The sequence below is a fragment of the Pinus tabuliformis genome, chromosome 1_1 (assembly GCF_031772625.1).
Source record: "Pinus tabuliformis cultivar Carrire ecotype Pingquan chromosome 1_1, CPIR1, whole genome shotgun sequence".
NCBI classification, from domain to species: domain Eukaryota; kingdom Viridiplantae; phylum Streptophyta; class Pinopsida; order Pinales; family Pinaceae; genus Pinus; species Pinus tabuliformis.
The window spans coordinates 994,133,617-994,144,701 of record NC_142297.1 but is presented as its reverse complement, the minus strand read 5'-3'; the positions used below and the strand labels follow the sequence as shown (position 1 = coordinate 994,144,701).

The 11,085-nt window shown below is 29.8% G+C and overlaps 1 pseudogene; it reads left to right on the top strand.

Annotated features, from left to right (window-relative positions):
- Positions 1 to 5,233: 5,233 nt before the first annotated feature.
- On the top strand, positions 5,234 to 6,400 carry LOC149217912 (NAC domain-containing protein 22 pseudogene; annotated as a pseudogene).
- The last annotated feature ends 4,685 nt before the right edge of the window (positions 6,401 to 11,085 follow it).

Below are 11,085 nucleotides of genomic sequence, written 5' to 3'. Positions count from 1 at the left end.
GCTTCCTCACACCCTTCAATGGAAAAAAGAAAACCCCGCGGAAACATAAATATTCTTTGCTTTTCACCTTTACATCTTGAAGATTATTTGAAAGATTCACCTCTAAGATACAATCCACAGCCTCACAAATTAAAAGAAGATAAATGCAACGATTTTTATTTCTTCTTTTTTCCTTTTTCGTCGGTTGGGAAAAAGTTTAGACCTCGAATCTTACTGAAAAGATAGATCTGCCTCTGGGCACCTTTCTTCCTCCCATACCGGGGCCCCAGCGTGAAGAAGGCTTGCAGAGACTGTTGCAGTAATTATTCTTCACTTTACAAACTTTTTGCCGCATACTTTTCCAGATACTCGATTTCGGAGGACACAGACCGAGATACACACTTTATACATGCCAAAAGATCTGATTCTGCCAACGCATTCAAGTTTTGGATCTACGTGGCCCAGAAGCCTGTGAAAACCCGTGAAGTCCTGTGCGAGCAGGGGCGAGAACGACCCCTCGTAGATATTGTTTGGAAGCCATTAACCCTTGATTTCTCTCAGCGCTATGCTAGGATGCCCGACGAAATGAATCATGATACTCTAAGTCTATCACGCTATCACATCGAATCTAGCTATCAGATCGAATCTAGTTAGAACCAATTGTAACTAACTAGTACCAGTTTTTAATCGGATGGCAAAGACTATTTCCATCGTTAACACTTACATCACCTAAATCAAAGGCAGATAAAGGGACAGGTGGGAGGGGAGTTAAAGGGATAGGTGGGAGGAGAGTTATTTTTAGAAGGAAATGCTTTATGATGTAAATATGAAAAGTAATGAAACCTATGTAGAAAATTTTAAATTCTTTTACATTATATAAATAAACAGAAGAAAATTTGACCTTCTTAAAATCGATAGCCAAAGAATATTTATTTTAGATATGTTTATTTAAGAAGATCAATTTCTTGAATTCTTGATATACTTGAGAAAGAAATTATAGAAGCTATAGGTAAATAAAACAAAAATTCAACAAAGTTAAGAAATAAATGCTCACGAGATCCTAAAAATTAGTAACTATATAACAATAAAACTTTCTTAATAGAATTTTGGAAGAAATTCTCACAAGATTCTAAAAACTAATTGTTTGGACTAATTTAATTATGTTAATTGAAATGGAAGTTTTCTTGTATAGTTGTTGGACCCAAAGAAAACTATAGAAAGGTGAAGGGAAAAGAACAAGGTCAAATTAAAAATTAACAAGGAAAAAATTATGATTGATGGAATTGGAATTGAAAATAGAGGGAAAAAAAGGGTTATAGAAAAAGTCAAAAAAAGTATAAGTCAGATTAAGAATAATAAAACTAAAAATAAAAATAAAAAAAATATTGAAATTTTAAGCTATTTTCTTCAAAATTTATCATCTTATAGAAAAAAACTATAATTCATGAAAATGGAAAAAAAAATTGAATGCTTAAATAAAAAATAAATAAATAAAAACAAAAAATTAATAACTAATAGAAAAATGGAAATTACTAAGCAACACCCATAATAACACCTATAATCAAACTTCAACCAATAACCTTACAAATAAATAAATTTAAATAAGAATAAAAAATGAAAAAATGAATTCTTAATTATAAATTATAGATAAATATAACTTAATTAAACTAAAAAACAATAAAGACATGAAAAATAAAAAAAACTAATAAAATATTGTATTGTTGAATGCCATCACCAAAAATTAAGAAATATGATTAACTAATATTATTTATATTAACATATATACATTTAATATATATGTTTTATTTTTTATTAATATATATAATTTTGGAATTGTATTGCGATTTTCTGGAGTTTCAGGGTGTCCAATAGAAAAATTGTCGTGAAATCTTGATTTGCGTTATTTAAACTAGTTTTTTGATTGTATATATGAATTCAACACTATGAAAAACCCTTAGTGCACTTCTATTGTGCAGGGGTTACCCCTCAAATTTGTGGCCAGATTTTAGAGAAATTAAATAGGAAAAATCCACCTAAAAAGCTTCCAAAAAGTAGCACTAAAGACAACTCCTATAATTTTTTATAATTAAATTATTAAAATATGTTCTTAATATAATAAACTATAATTGAAACAATAGGAAAAAAATAAAAATAAAAAATAAAAAATAATAACGAATAGAAATGAAAGTTACTAAACAACTCATAATAAGACTTCAACCAATCATCTTACAAATAAATAAATTTAAATAATAATAAAAAATAACAAAAATTGAATTCCCAATGTTAAACTATGGATAAACCACATAATTTTTTGGTTAGAAACAAATTAATAGCGAATCAAAAACAAAAATGAATACCTATAACAATAAAAAAGACCATATATAAAGACAGAAAATCACTATCATAAAATTAAGTTAAATAATTTTTATCACAGTTTTTACAAATTTAATTTATTTCAAATTTATTTTTATTCACAACCAAATAACTCATTTTTATTAAAAAATAATAAATATCTTTTTTTGTAAACTTGATAAGACTCTTCTTTTCGTGTTTTTACATGTCCATTATTCACCCAGCTAGGAGGAAGGTCACACAAGATTTGAACCCAAAACTTCATTTCCATACCCATTACCACTTGACCTACACCAAACAAAAAAGATAAAATAAAATAAATAAATATCATTCTGCAAAATGTTTACATCGTTATAGTTTTATATTCTAAAATTAAAAGATTAAATTTAAAGTTATTTTTATAAGTGTTTCAACTTCTTAATGAATTCATCAATAACATCAAATTTTCTAGTTTTCTATGAACTAACCAAATTTATTTACGCACTAACAGTACGGTTTCAATGGTTTAAAGCTGTATTTTGTAATTTCGCTTTTCAATGGTTTAAAGCCGTCTTTTGTAATGTCTGTGGAGCTTTCCTCACATTCATTGTCGAATAGAGAAAAATGTGTCAAGGAGAGTGAAGCACTGGAAATCGGGTTTGAAGCAAGTCAAAGCCTGGAGACCGAAATAAAAGAGAGACTTGTTAAAGGCCAGAAGGCTACGATTCGTGCCAGTCAGCCGAGACCCCTGACCTCTGACAGCGAAAAACTTCCAGTAGACACAGGAGACGAGAGTCTCGCAGATCAGTTGAAGCCGAGCGAACAATTGCGTGATATTCGAACATATTTCTGCGACCATTTCGGAGACAGATTGCGAGAATGAATAAGAAATTCGAACAAGATTGACAAGAAGGTGCCTCCCTGGTGGGAACATATCACATTTAGAGCAATGTCAATCAACATTGAAACAGCTCATAACAAAAGAATAAAATAAGCGGGCATTCTCTAACCTCCTATGTTTCATCATAATCAAAAATGAAATTTACGAGCTAAAGATTGAAAATCTTCTATGATCGGGCGAATAAACAACATTTCGATGATGGGGCGAATAAACAATATTTAAAGGAGTACATACGCACACCGTAAACTTACAGTTAATGGAGTTGCCCAGCAAACGTTATGACAAATGTAGACCAAAAATAATATGGATTTGATCGCTGTTGAAGCGTCGAAGCTGCTCATAGCTTGTAGCAATGCTATGGATGAATTGTAAAACTCAGGCTTCATCTTCTAAATCAAAATATGCAAAAAGTAAGCGGATGGCCGAATATATAAGTGTTTTTTCAAATAAAAATTTTCAATACTGAAGACACACAATCAAGACTTACCGTTAATGGCATTGTCCAACAGACATTATGACCAATATGAATTTCATGAAGATAACTGGACGAAAAATATAATGGACCAATCTAACAGGGTGGGGTTCTTTCGAGAGGGACTTATCAAATACCAAAGGATGGATGTAATAATGACTAAATAGTAGATGAGGAGAATAGAGAAAATAGCAGTGACAATGAAGAAATCTCCCAATCTCTCAAACACAAGAGAATTGTCTATACTATTTTGGGAAATGTAGTGACACAGAGCTCAGCTCAATACAGATGTTAATAAATCTTAAATCTACCAACTATTAAATATGAGGTGTAATTAAATTTATAGATGAAATAACTTTTTTTACTGACCATTAAACATGAGGTGTAGTTAAATTTATAGATGAAATAATTTTTTTCATGGAAATCAGATGATACAATTTAAAGCAAGAATGTGATTTGTTGTTGATTCAAGTACATTTTTAAATGTATAAATTGATTAACACCTTGAAAAACCCCTATAGCACTCTAATTTTACAAATTAAACAACTTAAACTCAAATTTTTAAAAATCTGTGTGAAATTTTAATTAAAATTTACAAGAAAAAATGTGATGAAAAAAATCATTTCTTATATAAGTTAAACAATATCTTAAACATATATAGTAAGTAAATGCTTCCCATCATCACTAACACACAAAAAAAAAATAGACAATTGCAAATCATACTAACACCATTAAACACCATATTTATTAACAAAATAATCACTGACACTTCAGTAGGAAATGTGAGGCCACATCATACTTTGGATCAGATGCCTAAATAAATAATCACTGGCACCACATCAGTAGGAAATGTGAGGCCACATCATACTTTGGATCTGATGCCAGAATGCTTCTGACATCATCCACTCTAAATAGTGTCAGCTTTGAAATATGAGAAAACAAAATTAATTATGAAAACTCCACCAAATATTTACAAAAATTAAAAATAAGACAAAATTAAGAGTGAACATAATATATATATCATTGCTATAAATGCAGTGACATAATAAATCAAATGTAAATTTGTAAAACATTTCTATATTTTCGCACTTCAACGTCAATATATATCAGAAAATTATAAAAACATTTATACTTCAATGTTGTAGTTAATATTGAATTGATAATAATAAAAAAACCAATTATTAACTTAATAAATATTAAATTATCATTATTGGTCTATTATAATAATGTCACCTAGCAGAAGTTATGAAACTTCATTGAAATTTCGCTTACTTTAGGACTAAGAAAACCTTTACACTGCTCAGCACTATCACTACGCGGAGGAATGATTTTTTATTTTTTATTTCATTCACCGATTCCCTATGCGCGTGGAAATTTATGTCAAATGCTTACATTTTCTGTGGAAATCGAATTCCGATGTTCTTGTCACTGCTTTAACTCATTTTTCCGACACAATCGGAGGAACTTCCCTCAGTGAAATCTGCGTGTGTGTATTTATATAGAGAACATGTGGAGGCAATTTGTATAAGCGGTTTTTCCAAGCCGATCATATGGAAGAAATGTACAACGATGGAGCGGTGCAGGGCGAGTCGATGGTCATTCCAGGTTTCAGATTCTATCCCACGGAGGAGGAACTGGTGGGTTTCTATCTCAAGAGACGTGTGGAAGGCGGCCACCAGCAGCATTGCGGTTTAATTATACCAACCTTGGACTTGTATCAATATGATCCATGGGAGTTACAAGGTAAATTTAACTTCTTTCTGCGAATTCCCCGGTTTGAATTTCATATGATATGATCCCTGGGAGTCACCAGGGGGATCACTCAGTGTGGATTCCTTCAGTTTCAATTTGAAAATGTTTTTTCACTTGAAATTGATGTATAAATGTGTTGCAGGTTTGGCTAGTGATGCTCGGGAAAGGCAATGGTTCTTCTTCGTTCCAAGAGATACCCAGAGATTCCCTCGGCCAAGCAGATTGACGAAGTCGGGTTACTGGAAAGCCACCGGTTCAGACAGAGCGATTCGCAACGAGCTGCTCCAGTGCATCGGCGTTAAGAAAACTCTTGTATTTTATAAAGGAAGGGCCCCGCTTGGACAAAGGACGGAGTGGATCATGAACGAGTATAGGATGCCAGATTTGGGCTCGTCTCCACCCAAGGTGATCTAATACTTTTTTTAATAATGTGTTATTTATAGATGGGCACAATACACACAAAAATCTCAGCACCCAAAGAAATGAAGCACATTGCTTTTCTTGTACAAAGTTTCTGAATGATTGTAAGTTGGCATGTGCAGAAGAATGTGGATATGGTGTTATGCCGAATCTACAGAAAGTCTGCTTCTCAGAAGTCGATGGAAGAACGAACAAAGCCTGATCGCGTTGAGAAAGAAAAACTGGTTGTTTCAGCTGGTCATGAATATGAAGGCAACTGTCTTTCAGTCACCCTTAATGGCAGCTCGTACCAATGAAATTAAATGATGGAGACCGAGTTTCTTCATGTGGAGAATGGAGAGGGAGTACCTATGTTGTTCTGTTGTAAGTAAAATAGATAATGTAGATAGTACGTTTCAGTGGGTAGAATTAATGATGTTTTGTGAAGAATCTATGGTATTGAAGATGCCTAAAGCCTGCAAATAACTGCAGTGGAAGTTGCCCGTTGTGGATGGACTGACCTTTTGGCCGCTGATGGCTACTCCATATGCTCTTCTGTATACCTTATCCACATTTTATAATTCTGAAGTGATGATTACTGTACTTTCATTCTGGATTTGATTAGGGTTTGTAGCCTCTCCAGGCTCAAGAATGAAGAAGAAACCAACGGTCATCAAATCCATTATAAAAAAAATAAAAAAAATTCAAACATGGATATGGATATGAAGTCCTATAATATAAGGATTGAATATTAAACCTAGGAATGCATTTTATTTCATTATTCTCTTTTCCTTTCAGATAAAATTATGTTTTGAATGGAGTTGTCCAGCTTACGCATTCTGATTGCCCCAAGGCTTTTCGTGCCTTTTCATTAATCTGTGGCATTGCCATAGCCATTGATCATCCTGACCGAATCTCGCTGATATTCAAGTATTTTGGCAAGTTTTCTTTACCGGGTTTCCAAGAGGCCTAGTAGGCAAAGTGCTTGCCTTCATTGGTTTGATATCACTGTAAAAGGGATTTGTGATTTCCAAGGCATTTGCGTTTTCCCAACAGTAAAAACCATCATTGTCAATCCATTTTTATTTTATGACTGTCAGAACGAAAGGAGAAATTATTTTACTGAACACTAAAGAAACGTAAACGTTTACATTAAAGGGAGAAAATTCCATATTAAAATATTTTTCCGGTAAAAAATGATGAGTTTTCCGATTTTTAATTTAAATAATATTAATTTTTTATTTAAAAAAATAGTTTAGTTAATTTTTTAATAATTTTTTTTATTTAAAAAATACATATTTTTAAAAATATATAAAATATGTGAAAGTGTAAATGGTTAACTATGAAATATATTAAAGAAATTAATTTGTCTCAGACTGGAAGAGATAAGGTAATTCTATATGAAATAATTAATAATCATTCTTTCTTTTTTTTTTTTTTAATTTCTAGGTGGGATGTTATATGCCTTGTGATTTGGTTGCTTTGGATATAGTTTCAGGATTACAAATTTAGTGATTTGTGTTGCAAATATATGAAAACATCAATTTTTGAAAAAACACGTCATACATATATCTTTATCTTTGACATTATTTTTCTATAAGCTAGGTAAATCTGTTGTCCATAAAACTACATACACAAATATTGTTGACTCTGCATATTATATATATACACTAAATTTAATACATTTTTTTCTTGACATATATCAAAATCTTAAAATACACCCCTCGTCTAGTTTTTCTATAATCTTTTAGGGCCTTAACTATTTGGAAAAAAAAATATATGATGCAATAAATTATAATACACCCCTCGTCTAGTTTTGCTATAATTTTTTAGGGCCTTAAATATTTGGAAAAAAACTTATAAGATGCAATAAATTATATTAAGACCTACAATCTAAAAGATTAATGTGAGATAATGGTAAGACTCTTTTAGGTTGCACTTTTGTAATTATAAGGATATAATGAATTTCATAATTTTAAAATAATATAAAATTAATATTGTAATTTTTGGGAAAATAGTTGTGCACAAGAACAATATGTTCTCTACAATTCTCCCATTGTTTGTAGCAAGATTCCATTATTTATATACTCAAAGGTTGCACTAACAATAACATATGCATTATATTTTGCATAAAGCCCGACATAACAATGTTAGGAAAACTCTAAATTCACATAGTTACACACACACACACACTATATATATATATATATATATATATATATATATATATATATATATATAACTCATTTTCCTATATTTCATCTTTTTACAACATTTTCAAATTCATTGAGTAAGCAGATCTAATTATCTTTCCAAATTAACATATTGTTATTTTCCAAGTTTACATAGCCATTAATGCTTCATGAGATATCATGTACCATCATTAGATTGCACCCTCAAAGTGGATGTATAGGAGTGACAATGGCTCATTTGTATTCAAAGGTTGTGTCAACTCCATGTTGAGTGAAAAATAATTACACATTTCTTTTATTCTAAATTATAGAAATTATTTTTTAACTTAACAAATATGAATAGTAATAGAAATATTTATATATAAAAATAAAATAGATTTTACACACACTGCTAATAAAAAAGATTTATATTTGTTTGTAATAATAATATTATAAATGAGATGTTTATATACTAGTATTAGCCTAAATAGGGATCGAATCTCTTAATATGTAAAACCTTTTTGGAGTGTAAAATTTAATAAATGTTTAAAACTATAGAAATTTGATTCATCTTCATGCTTGATAGATCCCAAATTAAGATGGATCTATGCTAGTTAGATAAACACATATAAATCTTAGATTTTTTTTTTACTATAAATAATATTTTTTTGTATACTTATTAACTAAGTTTAAATATAAAGTTTTCAAATATGAATAATTATTTTAATTTATATAGTTCATAATTTATAGCTAGTATTTATATTATATATATTTCATATTTTTATATTTATAAATATTTTTATTGTTAATTATATACTTAATAATTAAATTTTTTAAGTTTCTATATCTTTACTATTATATGTTTTAAAATATCATGGTTAGGAATATGAAACATATTATTTGAATTTATTTTAATGTGATATGTATATTATAATTTTTGAAGGAGAATTTATTTATAATTTTATTAATAAAAATAAACATTGTTATGGTTTATGTCATATTATTTTTTTTTAATTGAATCATATTATATTTTATTATTTTATTTTTTAATTACAAACATTATAACATTTCTCTTATATTAAATCCATATTCAAATGTTTACACTTATTTATGGACACTACAACATCTTTCTCTAGTACAATAAAATATGATTATAATATAAATATAAATATTTCAATAATAATACTAACATTTTTTTATAAATTGAAATAAATTATAATTAATATAAATTTATTTTATATAATTAAAATATATTTAACTTTATAAGTTTGGTCTCTTTTATACTAGCACAAATACACTAATAAATGTGGTTGATAAACATCAATAGACATGTTTTTTTTGTTGAAGCTCACATCAATCTATTTCTCTGCGAGCTACATGAATATTTCCTTTGAGGATCACATGAATTATAACTTTTGATCCTTGCAATATGTTTGACCTCTGCAACTCATAATATTTAATCGTGGGTATATTTATGTGTCTCATTTGCTCTCGACAACATGATTATGAACACTAGGTTTTCTCTGCCATTCATGGCAAAAAGACATTCGTGCGACATTTGTGGGAGAAATATACATAACATTTTCTTTACAGCTCGCATGAATGAGACTCAAATGAATATATATATATATATATATATATATATATATATATATATAGAGAGAGAGAGAGAGAGAGAGAGAGAGAGAGAGAGAGAGATCTTTGTGATGCAACATTTATCATTCATACCTCTGGGACATCTGTGGTGAAGTCTCACATATGCGATGTAAATACTGTGACAGTGTTGCATATAAATTCTACGACATTTTTATGAATTTGGATCTGCAGATCTGCGATTGTTTTCTCTTGGGTCCGCAATAACACTTCCATGGTCTTAGTGAAGTCTGCAATCTCATCTACGCTCAATACAACTTTGAAAGGTGCATACGTTCCCTCTTTCCCTCTTCTTGTTAAATTTTGTTTTGTTGATTTAAACTATGAGTACTCCTCCTCATATTTCTAGACCCCCCTCTAGCAAAAGGAGACAAAGTAAAATTACCCTAGAGAGTTTTTATGAGTACATTGAATCTTTAGAAAAATGAAGAGAAGATAGAGAAAACTAATTTAAACTAGAATTATCTACAATTCTTGACAACAACCACAAATTGTTAGAAAATAAAATAATAATGCTTGAGACTAAACTCTAAGGAATGAAAGATAGGATTCAAGTAATAGAACATAAAAATCAATCAATGGTCAAAGAAAATGACACCCTAAGAAACGAGATTAAAAATATAAAAGAACAACTAAATAGTAACTCAACCCTAAATAGCACAGAGAATAAATTAGATATCAAACCCTTAAAAGAGGAAATTAACAAACTAATTGAACTCGACCATGAGTGCCATAAAAGATACTTAAACCTTATAATTATTGGTATAGAAGAGGAAAACAATGAGAACACATTAGAAATAGTAAAAGAACAATTAAAAATAAAATCCCAAATTCAAACAACTTATCTCACATAAGCAATAAGAGTGGGAAAGATACTTGAGCATAAACACAGACTAATATGTGTTAAGGTAAGTTGTAATGACCATAAATTATATATACTTAGGAAATCCCCAAGCCTAGAAGGAACAAGCATCTTTATAAATGAAGATCTTATTCTGGAAGACCAAGATGAACTTAGGAAAGAAGTCCAAAAGGTCATTAGGAATAAGAAATATATTATTAGAGATAGAGTCCAAAATAAGAGTGATATATATGGACTACGATCACTGTAGATCGTCTTCTATAATTTTCTTTATTTTCCATGGTGTAAAGATCCTATGTTAAGTTGGATCTCGAGTGTTATTGATCTTATTTTTTTAGTTGAAACTTGGGAGCATGATGAATCTAGGGTCCCTCACCTTGACAAATTTGTTCTTTGGTCGACTTGGAATAAGAAATCCTTCGTAAGGGTTTTGGTGGTATAGCCTATTATATAAAAGGCATTGTTTCTTCCCACATATGACTTTATAAAATCTACCCCTTCAATCAATACATTTGGATTGAGATCTCTAATTTTACCACCAATAGGATTTTTCTCACAATATGTT